Source organism: Otolemur garnettii, unplaced genomic scaffold, assembly GCF_000181295.1.
Source record: "Otolemur garnettii isolate 467f Iridium unplaced genomic scaffold, OtoGar3 scaffold00027, whole genome shotgun sequence".
Lineage (NCBI taxonomy): Eukaryota > Metazoa > Chordata > Mammalia > Primates > Galagidae > Otolemur > Otolemur garnettii.
Window position 1 is genome coordinate 10566170 of NW_003852422.1, and position 16434 is coordinate 10582603.

A 16434-nucleotide genomic window follows, 5' to 3' on the forward strand; every position below is an offset into this window, starting at 1 on the left:
GCTTTTCCTCCCCTGCTGGCAGGGATTTATGTTAAAATATGTCACCAACCATTTGGCACCAAGGGCCTGTGGGCAGAAGTTAATTTTAAAACTGTCATTGTGTAGGATGGTGGTCTTTTTTAGGAGTGTTCTCTGTGCTGGGAGTGGTGGCCTTGCTGAGACACTTGTCCAGACTTGTTCTTTTGTTTAGGGTCTGTGATCAGGTGATTAGTGAGCTTGCTTAGGCCCAGAACATGGGGCCTTCCTGGGTGGGGGAACCTGCATCAGCATGACATTCGGTAGTGCCTTTTGACAAATAATCTTTCCAGAAGCTGGTTTCTGCTTAGTTATGTGTTTCCAGGAATAATATTTCTTGTTTCCATCCTGACTGTGAGGCAGGCCAACTTGAAAGTTACCTTTGTGATTTTGTCCACTTTGCAATCTTTTAATATTAAATTTAATTCCATATAGAAAGTGTTTGTTATGTGTCTGAAAAGAAAAAGTAATTGATTTACCCTAGAGATTAATTCATTCTGTAAATTATGTTACTGCAGTGATGGCTCATGCTACTTTTTGAATGAAGCTTTCGACAGTTTAACTTCTATTCTCTGTTTGATGAGTTTTCTTTGCTGCTTAACTATTAATAATTTGTTATTCTTTTTATTGGATGCAACTTGTAGGATCCCTTTCAAGAGCCTTGTCTTTATTTTTTAAATATGCTTTTCCCTCTATTTATAAAATTATCTTTTTGATGTCTTATTTGGTTATAACTAGTGATTAAGAAGGCCTGCAATTTCCCCTGAGTTTGCTTACATGTCAGCCCAGCTTCCTCCTGAGGGTAGAACTCAGACTTTCCATTTCTTAGAGTGCTTACTGGAGAAAACTGGTCATGGTTAAGCCTTTCTCTGCCTCTTTGAGATATAAATCTCTTTAAATGTCTCTGGCTGCTTTTACAACCCAAGGCCATCTTTCTCAGGGACCTATAAGACGTCCCTTTGAAATGTAATGGTCAAGATTCTCTCAAATCCCAGTCTCTGTGGGAGGGTGGGGGCTTAACTTAACTGGGCACTTTGCCCCAAGTTGTAAAAACTACCTCTTGTCAGGAATATAGGAGAGAGTTTACTATAAAGCCAGTTAGCAAAACAGAAGGACAATGGTCCTCCCACTCCAGCTCATAAAAATTCTTAAGCTTCCTAGCCTTCAGTTTTAGGGGAGTTGAAATCAGACTGAGTTCTGGCCTCTTTCCCTTATCGTAAATAGCCCTGAGTAAAGTCTTTCTTGCCTGTTTAACTGGCTGGCGCAATATTTGCTTTGACAGGAGTGTTTCATAATAAGTTTGCATATGATTAGTACTTTTAATTTTGAAAGCACTTGTGCCTGCACAATCTAAAATACATCTTCTGCAAAGATTGTAATTGGGTAGGAGAAGTTTTTTTGAAAGGACTTTAAGTGGTATTTCATTTACCCAAGCACACAGAGAAACTGTGGCTGCAATTTATGGCTACTTTCCCATGTATTTCTGTATGGGGAAGTCTATTGCCTGTATTAAATTAATCCCATCACTGCCCTATCATTTGTTTAATTTAGCTGTTTCAGCAGGAAAATCAGGGTCCTGAAAGATGGCAGACTTCAGCCATGGAGAGGCAGCAGAGAGCATTCGGTAAACAGTTTGGGGAAAGCGATTTCTAGATTTTTGCCTTTTATGTATCTGCAATTTTAAAAGGCATAGATGTGCACAGTGGTGCCAGTTTTCTTCTAAGGAAGGACAACTATAAAACAACAAGGACAACTGTTAGAAAGGAACATCGTTTTGAAACCCCGAATTAGGAAGGACATTATTTAAAAGTTAGGATTTATTAAGTAAACTTAAAATTATATAGGAACTCATCTAATTGTCTAATTTAGAAACCATTAGTTTAAAATGCATGGTAATATTAAATCTTGGAATGAGAACTGTGGGAGATAGCTGGAAAGGATTTGGGAAGAGGAAAGTGGTGTCGTCTGAATTATTAGAAGTGCGAGTGCGAGTGTTCAGGACGGGTGGCCTGTGCGCTCACTAATGGAACAATGACCGAAGATTACACACGTATGGGTCAGGTGGGGTTGAAGTTGTGTCAGTGCCTGTTACAGTCTTACCAGGGTCATTACCACTTCTCAGGAGGAAGCCAATACACGGAAACAGCAGGTGTCACAGCAGAGAAAGAGGAAAACAGCAGGCACCGTGCAAGGAGAGGGAGGGATTTCTAAATCTGTCTCCCCAAGAATTTGAGAGAAACAGTTGTTAAAGATAGATTGATAAGCAAAGGCTAGGCTACTGGGTCTGCTGATTGGCTGGGTTAGGGAGAAATTATAGGGGTAGAGGAATTGACTTCTCTGCTGAGTCAGTTTTTGGGTGGGGGTCACAAGACCAGTTGAGTCAGTTCTTCAGGATGGCCCCCTGGTCTTTGTGGATTAGCCATTTCACTGGAATGCAGGGGCTTGAAGTTAGCTCAAAAATTAGCCTTAAGTTCCTCAAGTGTAATGTTATTTAAGGGAGCAATGGTGAGAGCTAAGGTCTTTATGGCCATCAGCTACATAACTCCTGAATAGTAAATAATTATAGGAGAGCAAGCTAGGGAACAGGGCTGGTTGTAAACACACCCATTTCCTCTATCACAGTTCCCACCTTGTGGTCCTGTATTACTTTCATAAGGAGTGGTTACAAAATCCCCTAAGGCTAATATGAATTTTGCACTAATTGCAAAAGGTGGTGTCCCCTCACAGGTCTTACAAACAATGGCTTTGGGTAAGCCTCTGAGTGAAGAAAGAGGTTCTCCTTCGCGTAGGAGGAGGCAGCCCTGGTAGATGGTACATGGGGCGTGGCTTGGCAAGAGAGGCGCAGGCCAATCTCAGTCTGCACTCACTCCTTTTGCTAGATGCTATTATAAAATTCACAAACTGCAGGACCTTCTACTGAGGCTCTGAGGTCCCAGATTGTGTTTATGTTGGGTTGACTTTAGCTGATTGAAGTGTATGCTCAATATTCTAAATAGCATCATAGTGTAATTCTGTTAGGGTGCCCCAAACAACTCATCCATCATGAAGTTAATTTTTTGAGAAAAAATGGCAGAAGACCTAATTAATTAAAAAAACTAGACATACTTTTTTCCTAGATGGTGATCTTTCCCAGCGTATAGTAAAAAGCTTTGAGATTTGAAGTTATGACACGTATTTGCAGAAATTCAAAAATGGAGGGTTTTAAAATGTGGGCCTATTTCAACATTTTTATTTTCTAATAAGATGATAAAAGAAGCTTGTCAGATGACCTGGAAGTGTATTTGCAACCACCCCTTTCCTCCTCCCACAACCCCTCCTGCTCTTTCTTTCCAACTTGGGCCTGGCAATGGCTCCCACTAAGAAGAGAGTTGAGAAGAACAGGGCCAGGCTGCCATGAAGTGGTGGTGACCCGAGAATACACCATCAGCATTCACAACAGCATCTCTGCAGTGGGATTCAAGAAACGTGTGCTGTGGGAAACTCCCTCCAGGAGTTTTCCACGAAAGAGATGGGACTTTAGATGTGGGCATTGATACCAGGTTCAATGGAGATGTCAGGGCCAAAAGCATAAGGAATGTCCCATACTGAATCCGTGTGCAGTTGTCCAGAAAACATAATGAAGATGAAGATTTACCAAACGAGCTCTATACTTCGGTTACCTATGTACCTGTTACCACTTTCAAAAATCTATACTCATGGTAGATGAGAACTACCTGGTGATTGTCGGTCACATCAAATAAAGTTAAAAAAAAAAGAAAGAAAAGATGAGAAAAGCACTATTAATGACTTCTGGCATAACTTTAAATTTAGTCTATTTATAAAACTGTACCTTTCCTGAGTTGGCGGGTTAAAATGTTCTTTCCTTTCAAATTCGTTTTTATAACAGTGTTGTTGGGGTTGTGCTATTTGGAGAGGACTTATCACATTTAGCAATATATATATACACACACACACACATAGAGACTGCTCAGTGAAATTTAAATTTTAGATGAAAAATAATGCTTTAGGGGCACTTCAGATATTTCCAAGGTCATGTGAAGTTCAGTTATACCCAGAGAGTTGGTCAAACATTGTCATAGGTGTTTCTGTGAAGATTATTTAAAAGATTAAAAAAAAAAAACCATTTAAATCAGTCAACTTCCAAGAAAGCAGACTATCTTCCATACGTGGGTGGAACTCACGCAGTCACATGGAGGTCTGGAAAGAAAAATCAAACAACAAAAAATTAATCCTCCCTAAGATGAAATTCTGTTGGGAAATCCCTTTCATACTTGAACTTGGGCATCAACTCTTCCCCAGGTCTCCAGCCGGCCCGCTTGCCCTGCATATATATGTTATTTTGGAATTGCCAACCTCCACAATCATGTAAACAGATTACTTAAGAAAACAGATTACTCTCTCTCTCACACACATACATCCACAAAAGGGCCAAAAAATGAATATGTATTTTAAGAAAGGAAAAAAACTGTATTAATATTGAAATATTCAATTCATGTTTGACTTGTGCAATTATAAGAGATATAAGATATAATAATATACAAGATGACAGATGTTATCAGTATACATTAAGTATTACATTTTAGTACGGTTTTTTCTTTCCTAAAATGTGTATGCATTTTTTTCTCACCCTATATATTTATATACACACACGTCAACAAACATTGAAAACAAAAGATGACTATAAGTCACGTTTGAGCGTGAAGTCACGTTAATTGCAGAAGTCCAAAGTGACTTTAGTGGTACAATTTTTATACAGATTTTTTTCTTCCTTAAAATGTGTAGACATTTTTTGGGCACCTTCTGTAGTTAAGTGTTACTCCATGGTGATTATCAGAGAGTTAACGCCTTTGCATGGAGAAATAAATTTAAAATATTTGATCCGGAATTGAAATATACTCAACAGATCAACAGATACATCCCTACTCTGAAAAACGCAGCATCTACTCTTACAAAGTTGACTAAACTATTTTTTCTTAATGTTTATTAGATTTTTTAGGTGGTGTGGCTTTCTTCTCTATGGTTATCTGATTTGTTTATATTATCACATGGCAATAATGTAAGTACAGTTTCAAAATCCAATTTGTATCACACATCAAACTCAATTCCTCTTTAACATATTTGGTAGCATGAGTTCCAAACTTGTTTCAAATTAGCCCTTCATGAGGCTGGAGTGAGAAAATCCCATATGAAGGTAAAAGAGCACAAGGCAGCAGACAGCCCTGGGCCATGTGGTGAGTCATATATTTCTGGTTGCTAAGGGATCAGGCCATCTTGTAAAGCACAACACTGAGGGGTTGCTGGAAATTGCCCTCTAAATCGTCTCTTTTCATCCTTCTGTGTAATTTATGTTATTTTAGAGGTTCAAAAAAGCTGGATTTATTTGCTTGCCAGGAATACAATTTATATTTCATTCTCCTGCGTTCAATTTTACATTTTCCAAAGTGCACTAAATTTAATAAATCTTAAGTTAACAGTTCTCAAATGAATACAGGCAATTGTTAACATAATACAACATGTTTCTGAGCTGTTCAGAGGCTGCGCACACAGTCTGGAATCCTGGCACTGCAGCTAACCAAGGTCTTTTATTAAAATGGCTTGTGGATGCTTGCAAATGATGTATAAGTTAACAATTAAATTGATTGATTTTATTTTAGCTTTAAGGATAAAGTTTGAAAAATACACAGAACATTTTGAAATGGAAGGCCCTAGACCAGCAGTTCTCAACCTGCGGGTCACAAGCCACAGGAACTGTATTAAAGGGCCGCGGCATTAGGAAGGTTGAGAAACACGGCCTTAGATTAAAGATATCCGCACTAAACTCAAATATGTTAACCAATCTTTAGCTAGCTGTATTAATCCTGGTGTTCAAGATAGTAAGTATGCAGGACAGAAATCTTAAAAAAAAAGTGGGCCATGACCACAGTTTAAAAATAAATTTGAAAAAAATAAAAAAACAAAACTACAGGAATTTCTTTTGTATTAAAAGAAATACAAAAGTAGCACCCAGAGTAGCAACTGTTCATGTAAGATCTTTTCAGGGTGATGCAAAAATTTATTTCTAAGTAGATCAAAAACTCTTAATAAAGTAAAGCAAATTTCATGGTTTCCCTTAGATTAAGTCTCTTTTCCAGAAGAAAAAGAGGTAAGAAATCTTTAGGGACCTTTTTACAAATATTGTTTGCATAAAACCCTTTATACTTAAGTGGCTAATTTTAATAAGAGACACAAGATTGCTTTATTTTTTCTGAATTATAAGTAATTTAATTACCCTCACAAACTGGAAAGGGCACTAATCCTCACTTTGCAAAATATTCATTGCTTGTTATCTAGTTTCATAACCTTGTAGAAGAAACGGGTTTACAAGTGTGAATACCCATATTTTATCACTGACTTATAGTAAGAAGATAGTTAGAACTAAGTTTAGGAATACAACTCAGTTTAATGGCAAAATGCACACGTACATACTTAATAAAATGAGTATTTGACATCTTTTATTTCATTAGCAATTCTGGTGGTGATTAAAGCATTAAAGATTTTTTAAATCTCAGTGGTTTGTATATTCTTACTTTGCATAAATAAAATACTGCATTGTTTCAGTATCTGCAGGCTGGAAAAATTAAACTATTTTTTAAATTTTGAATATTTGTAATAATTTCTTAAGTTGCCTCTTATTTCCTTGTTCAGGTTATAGTTCCCATTTCAATATATGTTTTTCAGAAAGGCAATTTTCCATAATTAAAGAAAAACATTTTTTCCTTATAGGCAATACCTCAACTCACATACTCTCAAATGTTTGACAGTGATTAAATATTTTTATTCTCATATTTCAATCTAGTTATATAATGAATCTGTATTTACTTTATACATACAAAAATGAATAAGTACTGAGAAGTTTCAAATAATGTCTTTGAGTACCTTGGCCATCTTCTCTAGCCTTGGCAGGGAACTAGGTACGAAAGAGCAGAAACAGACATATTGTTCAAGCTTTTATTTGTGCTTGGAAGAAAAAGAATGTTTTAATTTTTATACAATGCACAGATCCTACAGTGTCCTTGAATGTAAAATGCAATGTAATATCAGACACAATGACTTTTTATTTCTCTGTGGGTATTGACTGTAAAGCAAGGCAAAATTCTTTGAGAAGCAAAAGAAAAGCTTTGAACAGCATTTTTTAAAGTAAAAAGAACTCCATTACAAAAACCTCGGATCGAATGCATCTCCAAAGAGAGTAGATGATCAGTGCACTTAAATGTTCTGTCATATTTTCATGGAAACTTACTTCTCTTAAGATCTTAGCTCTTCCTGTGAAGATTCTAGGCAGTTTTTAAGCACCATTCATTGTCTTAATGTTGTTTTGCTTCTAAAATAGATAAACTTGGTGAATTTAGGCTAGTGCTCCCTCCACAAACTTACTTTATCACATAATGTTTTACTTATTTCAAGAAGATGTACATATTGTGAATGCCAAATCAATAAACTCCCTAAGAATGGGGGTTGGGACATAATTATAAGAGGGATTTTACCTAAAAAATGCAATCAGTGTTACCTAATTCTGTACTCTCAGTGAATCCCAAACAATAAAAAAGAAAAAAAAATTCCTAAGAGAATGTCTATTAAAAATTTTCATTATTTGAATTTTTATAGATTTAAGAAAGAATATTTTTTTCAATAGATTGGTAATTTCCTAGAATTTGTGAAGACTGATATTTTACCAATGTCTAGCTACAACCCCCCCAAAAGCTTAAAATGAATTAAACAAATATCCCCCAAATTAAAAAACATAGTATTAAAACCTTAGCAATAGAATACTGATGAATAGTAATTTAGCTTTTCACTTTGGGCCTGCCCTTTGATATCTCACAATAATCCTTAAAAGACATGTTACTTAACTGGATGCATTCAGAATAAGATAAATAAGGTTTCTGTTTTTAAAGAGGCTTTGTGGGAGGTAGAAGTAGGTGTGGAGAGTTATTGGACAGTATCGTCTTTGGCTCTTTCTCTCTCTCTCTCCTTCTCCCTGATAGAAATACAGAAATTATGTGGGCAAGAATGCACTTTCCAAAAAATTTTTTAAAGAATGCATTTGCACCCTTCATAATTGCATGAATTAGTTTCTATCAGTTCTCTTCTAGACCCAGTGGAGACAAAATGCCAAAATCCTTGGGGCGGTGGTGGCGGGAGCACTGTCACTCGCCAGTGGGGTCAGACTTGCGTGGTGTTAAGTCACTCAAGTATGCCACACATAATCCAGACTACGAAGACTCTTCAAATGGGTGCCAGAATTAGTCATGTTGGCAAGTAGGCCATGAAGATGGGATATTTATGTGGGTTCACCCGTGTGACTTTATTTTTTCAAAGCAATCCGGAAAAAAATGATGAATGTTTTCTGTCTGTCAGGGTTTTTGTATAATATGTAGCAAAGGCAGAGCCTGCTATTCTTTTCAGCACTGCTGTGGGAGGGTTGGCACGTTCAGCTGTCTTAGCATGTATAGGAAGTGGATTTTATTGGTGTGGGTGTGCCTACAGCATAGATGAACAATTTGACCCCAGAGAGGCAAATTTCTTGCTGAGAGTCACTCAGAGGTTCAGTAGCCAAGCAATCAGTCAGTCTACGGCTAGTGGTGGTGTCGGGCAGTCTCTCCTGCTGACTTCCTTAAAGGGGGTGTGTGCCAGGGGTGGGGGGATGTGTGTGAACTGCTTCATAACAAACCAAATTAGAAATTAGGTCAATATCTACCTTTGCTTCAATACTTCATGTAGTTTCCTGGGATCCATAGCGTAGGGACAATTTTAGTTCATTTCTGGCCAAGAGTGGTAAGTTCAGCAAGAGTTGAACCCCACCTGCTGGCAGAGGCCCTTTCACTCTCCCTTTCTCCTCTAGATGTCTACTCTGCACTGTTTTTCCTCAACCATTAAGATTTCTTACCTCTCCTCACTTTCTGCTGATGACATTGCTCTTTTGTTCAGTAAGAAAAACAAAAGTAATTAGACAATAATTTCCCCATGCATCCACTACCTCATCTACTGAGTGATCTATATCACTATCAACATGTCCTATTGCCCCGCATATTTCTATTTATAGACTAACTTTCTTGCTCCTTGAGCTAGTCCTTATGCACTACAACCCTTCTGTCTCATCTTCTCAGAGATATTACGTCAGACATTATTTCCCCTGCATCAGCTAGCAAAAATATTTAACTGTAATGTTACTTACCTCTGAAAAACCCTCCTTTGACTTTACATTCTCTTCTGGCTACTTCTTCTCCACAGTACCATGAAGGGGAGCTTCCTACAGCCGAAGACTACCAGTAACAGACCTGCAGTTCAACAGGTCAAGTTTTCATTGCCCTTTGCAGCAACAAAGGAGAATACACAAGGCATGATTTCGGGCATCTCAATAAGAGGATATTTGAAAAGATCTATCATCAAGAGCTGGTGTTAAACGACTGAGCTGGGAGTCCAAGAAAGCAAAGTCGTCTCTGAATTAGACACTGTCAGGCCGTGAGGAAATTCTCTAATTGAATATCTTAAAACATTTTATCTAAAAGGCAGAAGAGGGGCCAGGCGTGGTGGCTCCGGCCTGTAATCTTAGCACTCTGAGAAGCCTAGGCAGGTGTATTGCCTGAGCTCACAGGTTCAAGACCAAACTGAGCCAAAGTGAGACCCCGTCTCTAAAAATAGCCAGGTGTTGTGGTAGGCACCAGTAGTCCCAGCTACTCAGGAGGCTGAGATAAGAGAATTGCTTGAGCCCAAGATTTTGAGGTTGCTGTGAGCTGTTATGCCACAGCACTCTACTCCAAAGTTGATAAGTGAGACTCTGTCTCAAACAATAAATAAATAAATAAATAAATAAATAAATGGCAGAAGAAATAAAGGGGAGATAAAGCTTTGAGTTTGTTATACACATTGATAATTTAAATAATGATTAAGAGTTAATTTAAGCTCCTTCAGTTAAAGATATTTGAAGACAGTAATAATATTAATTATATACAAAATTATGTGTATCTTATCTTTTGTCAGCCTTAAAGCAGATAAAATAAGCCCCATCATTTTATTTTATTTTGTTAGCGTGTACTTTGTGATAATTACCTTTGTTTACATACAATTTAAATTTCTTAAAAATAATTGCAAAGTGCTTCTCTAACCTACTCTATCAGTTATATGAGTTTGACAGTAGATAATCAAACCTTACTTAGCAATAGCTCAAATAATTCAGTTTGAGCTAAGAAAATAAATGATGATTTTCTTAACAAGTACACAAAATGATGAATATGTCACTCAAAAATACCTAATAATGTTTGCTATAGCAGCCATAATTTAATTATAATTTCTAAATAAAATTTCTAATTTTAAATTAATATATAGATTTCTACTAAGTAAATCAGCTACCCTATGTAATTCACATAGTAGAAAAAGTGACATTTCTTATTATGAAAGACCTTTATTTTAAAAAACTGATTGGCTTATGGGAAAATTGGCTATTGTCAATCCATAGTCAATTGTTGAATATACTACAGCTACACTTTATAAATCATGTTTGGGAAACTGAAAACAAAATGTCTACTCTCATATAGAAAAAAGAAACAAGATGAGCAGCTCTTCAGTAATCAGTATAGAAACTACTGTACTTCCAAGTACCCTGCATGCGTCAGCAGTGCCATACACAAGTCTCTTCTCTATCTTATCTTCTCATCTATTTTGATTTATCTTGAGAATTAAGATAATGCTGTCTCTGGTAATTTATTTCTATTATAATTCAAGGTTCCGTTGGTTATTTTTAAATATAAAAAGGATATTTCTTTATGTTGCCTGGGACAGGCTGGATTGTCTTTTAGGTTGCAGTTTCATAAAAGCCTCTGGGAATAAACGCCTTCTAACTGGAAGTACTTGCTTTGCATTTATAGACGTCTTTATTTTCCTTTAATGTGAACATTCCCTGGTATTTCTTTTATTTATTGATCTCGACATTTTGAAAAATACAGGCTCCTTGTTTCCTCAGTTTGGGTTTGTATTTTGTGTCCTAATTAGACACAGGTTAGATGCATCTTCCGGGAGCAACACCAAATGATACTGTGTCCATCTCCACACATCATAATTAGGAGGCGTCTGAGAACAATTTTTCCCAATCTTATTGATCGGCTCATCACTTGGTTAAGGCCATGTCTACTAAATTCATTTTCCCTTTGTAATTAGTCAATATCTTGTGAAAAGAATCCTTGAGTGTTATGTAAATGATATGATTATTACCAGATATTATGCCCTAGTTTTAATAACCTTTGATGACTTTCTAGCTTCATTGTCCTGTCAGTATTCGTTGGTTGGCATCCTGCTACAAGGAAGCACTGCTAATGATCCCTAATTTAATTTGTGTTCACTGTCATAGTTAGTAACTTACAATCCATGCTATTAGCCCTTTTTTTGATAATCAAAACAAATCTGACAAAGAGCAAAGCACAATTTTGAAGTGCTTCAAAATCACTGATAATTATAAAACCGTCTTTGCCCAATACAGAGAGCAGCTGGATCCCTGGATAGTTTTAGTATCAACATGTAAACAATTCTATTTGCTGATATGTGTGATGGAGAATCTGACAGAGGCACCTGTTGACACATTGTTATGGTCCTGTTGCTGATAAGAGGATGCTGGGAAATGAACATTTTCCACTCCCAGAAATTCTACTTCAGTATAAAGTCTACAGAAATATGCTTTCTTAACAAGAATGCCATTACTTCAAGAATCGTTGTGACACAGGTAATTCAGGAGCCGCAGTCAAAGCAACCTGTCTAGTAGTTGTGCAATAATAACATCCGTCTCACTGTTGTATGGACGGTCCCACAATAGATGTCTATAACTTCTAAAATTAATGAATTAGTGGTAGGATGTGGGGAAGATGAATGAGAGGGAGAGAGATTTCAGCATGAATTGTAACTAATTTTAATATCAATTTCCTATAAGTATTTTACTTCCATCCAACATTTTGTGAACCTCTCACCAACAACTGTAATGGGTTTAAAAGCTACAGACATCTTTTTCTATTTGTTTACATATTAAGGCCTTTGAGAGGATTTCAGTTGTAAGCATACATATTATGGCAATTATATCACACACACAAACACTCTCTCTTGCCTGTTTCTGGCAGGTGTGTTTGTTTTCCAGTCATTTTGTTCAACATGCAGCACTCATGTTTAGACCCAAACCCTCTACCTTTAGCTTCCATCCATGTTTCTGTTCTCCACTCTTTTTCTTTTTGTTCCTCTTTCAGAGTCTCAGTCTATTGCCCAAGTTAGAACACCATGGCCTGAGCCTAGCTCACAGTAAGCTCAAACTCCTGGGCTCAAGTCAGCCTTCTCCCTCGGCCTCCAATTAGCTGAGACAACACCCGGCCAGTTTCTCTCCTGTTAGCAGAGACGGTCTTGCTCTTGCTCAGGCTAGTTTTGAACTCCTGGGATTACAGGCATGAACTATTGCGCGGGGCCTGTGTCCTCTACGCTCAAGTTTTGTATCTATCCAAAGTACCAATCATGAATTCTTTTTTGCATTCTTGTTTGATTTGCCTATGTCCAAAAATGTGGTGTTACAAAGATGAACTAATGTTTAAAACATGACAATGGCTTGTCTACATAAATGTTATCATAAATCACTTTGTACGTTTTTCTCACCAAGATGCGATAGAACTTGAAACATCATTTTTAAAGGATTCCCCCCCTCTGACCACGCATTAACCTGGAGGAACACTACCTTTTAATCACTTATATTTACCTACCTCTGTGATGGCCAATATCTATACCTTTAACAGGTAAAATTATAATATCATGAGATTAAGCCTCTTATTAGGAGAGATCATAACAGTGTTAAGAAAAGACTTAGCCTAGCTCAAGGTCCCGTCCTATCTCTTGTCCTATCACACTGGTCAATTCATCTAACCTCTTTGAGTTTTACTTCCATTGCAGGTAAAATCCTGGTGATAATACCACCCTCAGAAGGTGTGGTAATGGGGAAATACACACCATATAAATAAGTTTCTGAAATTTCAGCTGAGGAGCATTGATGTGATTTAGCCTTTTCCTGATATAATTATGCATAATAAAAGTAATAAAGCATATTAAAAACAGCACATTTTCTCATCTTTTAAGAACACGTTGTTTTACTAATTATTTTTATTTTAGAGTCCAGGCATTAGAGTATAGAAATGTGAACTTTTTTAGGCTTATATTAATGAGACTTTTCCTTGATTCCTTCCGCAGGCTCATAGGCAAATACACACGCTACTTACCAACCGGGAACCAGGAGACTAAGTTTTATTAATTTATTATTTCCTTTGAGGAGAGAAACAAATGCCTATAAGTACAAAGGATCTGTGCCTGTCAGACAGTCCTGGTGTTGTTAGCTTCTTACGAGAACAAGTTCTAGTGACACATGCTTACCGCTGACCCTCCTTTGATGCACAAAAGATAAACAACATGATACTGCAATCTTTCCTTTGAACTAGAACTTGAACTAGAAAACTCCCTTTGCTAACAAAATGCTAAATGGAAAAGCACAGCTCAGTTATCTTTATTTTTTTCTTATGTATTTAGCTATGCTACCTTTATCAAATTTATAAACTAAGATAACTAAGACCACCGAGAAGTGATATAAATTAGAATTACTGACTGATCTATCACCCGACAGCTCAAGAATTGGCCTGTTCTCAACTGGCTGTATTTTCTGGCTACAGAATATATTGATGGAAGGATTTAGGGGGCTAAGGGAGGAGGGAGAGTGTATTTGGATGGAAAAAATAACCCACAATATTGATTTATGTACTTATATCCTGATTATCCTATTCTATCCTTTCTGTCCAAATTAAATAAGCCCCCCTTTTATTAAAGTAAAAAGTTAGGGTTTAATCTTTGAACTTCAGTTACCAAGCGTCCTGGAGAGGAAAGGTAAATTAAAACACAGAACCCATATTTAAGTATCTGATTTTAGTTCGGATTGCAAGGCATCCTGACCACGTTCCATAGGTGTGTCACATGTTTTGATGAATGTGGAGAGTTTATTTTTGCCAGAGTTGAAGCTCTGTGTGTTTATAACAATATTTCTCAAATGAATCAGTAAGCTGAATAAATCAAGCTGTGTAGTTCATAGTGAATACAGTTTGTTATAAGGTTAGCGGCACAGGAAGCCCTGGACATACACCAAATACCATTCAAAGCTAGAAGCCAAAGAAAGCAATGGAACATTTTACTGAAATTTTGACTAACAGGGATCACAGTGGTTAAAGGCACATTAGACCTGCATATTGCACCCTCTTTGCTTATGTCCTTGTAGATTGTCTTTTTTTAATCACTCTACTGTGGCAGCCTGAGTAACTTCCTGCAATCTACTTTTTAATTTTTTTAGTTTAGCAAGTGCTGTCTCTTGCATATTATCTAATGTAGGATATACGCTCTCCATTGTATTTTTAGCTTCAAAGAGTTTATCTTTTATTTTGAAATATATTATTTGGTTGTTTTGTAGATATACTTCATCATGGATACTCTTTATTATTTCTCATGTTTTATTCTATCTTTTATTCCATTAAACATTTGTACATGGCTTTGCCTTTTAATGTTTCTGATAATTACAGTGCCTGCAGGTCTTGGGGGATTTGGGGAAATTGTAACCCCTTCTTCACCTCACTTGCTTCACCATTTTATGGTGGCCTCTCTTCCGTGTTGAGTGGTTTTTGACTATTCATCTATATGTGATTTAAAATACTCTGTGGAACCTAAGGGTGAAACTGCCCTCAAGTGTCACTAGCACCTTCGTGGATCTTGGCATACTGTAGGTACCTTGCTGCCTTCCACAGCCCCAGCAGGGGTGGCAGCTGCTCTCAGGCCAACTTCATTGGCCCTGCTTATTGACAGCTCAGCTTCATAGAATTTAATTTTAGCTTTTCCTTTTTTTTTTTCCCCCTTTATCTGGCAAATCTAGAGGGCTTGTTGAGATTTTCCTTACATTCATGTGAGTCAACTAGTCAATCAAAAGTTTATGAGTTTGCAGAGAGGCTAACTCTGAAAAAATCCAGCCTGGCATATTTCTGTGAAATTTTTTATCCTTAAAACAATGTACCACTTCAAACAGGTAATAGGTAATGGACGAGAACATAACGAAGAAGTGTCAGCTTACTGACAATATAAATATTCTATTATCTTATTAAACTGGAATAGAATTTAATGTCATTTACCAACTAAAACATTTTTAAGAAAGAATAAACAAAGAAGTCTAAGCCTTTGTAAGAAAACTAACACCTGATTAAGAGTGGAGAGTGGATTTTGCAGAGAGATTCAGCTCTTCTTATCCAACCAAAGCAGAACAGCATCTTTTTTTTGAAGATTTCTGATAATAGAAAAGATAATGGAAAAAAATGTCAAAAGGTTTTTGTCTACTTTCATCTCTACCATTTACTTTACATATTTCCTTGAATAAGTTACAGTTATTCTGGGCTTCAAATTTTCTCCTCTCAAAAAGCAATAACAATGCCTAACTTGGGCAATGCACAGGTTTGTAAGAAAATTGAAATCACAAATTACATGAGAATGTTCTGGAACTTAAAATTACATACCTATTGAAAAAAATTATGATAATTTCATATAAAAATTAGTCGCTTAGGAGAAAACATCAAATTTGAATAGCAATAATATTCATCTTCTTGACCAGGTTGTCAGAAGTAGGGTTGAATTGAAGGCCAGGTTGGCCTCACAGCTGAAAATGGTGACAATGGAGGTGGCCTTTGTAGTCTCGGGTCTCTAGAGTTATCACGAATTTGGGAAACTGATTTCTTCTGCATATCTGAATTGGTGAAATTTTTTTCTCATTTTTCTTTAAATACAGTAAAACATACACCAAAAAATATGGCAGTAAAGTGAGCTCTCACATTCTCACCACTTGTCTCCCTACACTTGGTGCTTGCTCACAGTGTATTTTGTATATGGCACTTCACTTAAACTGTTCTGAAGGATACATTACTCCCTGTATCTGTTCTATATCTGCAGAACAGATACTCAATTAATGCTGTAGGAGACTACTTGCCTGAAAGATAGTCTTGAGCTGACCTAAAATAATCTACTCAGGGTTTGGCATCCATTCTGACTCCAGGTTTATACCTTAATGTCTCACTTCCAAGGCTAAGTGAACGGGATTATCAATTCTATGGTCCATTGAATTAGCACTTTGGAGAATCTTCAGTACCTATTTATTTGAGTAACTCCTATATAAAACCATTGCAAAGAATGAATATAATTATATCTACTATGATTATTAATATAAAGGAAACTCATGAATGTAAAAATTTATAAATAGTTTTACTGAAAGTTATGCTGTGCTTTACTTACATGAACTGTTCATTCCTAAGTTTGAGAATTTTGAAGATATGATTTTTGTAGCTTTAAAAT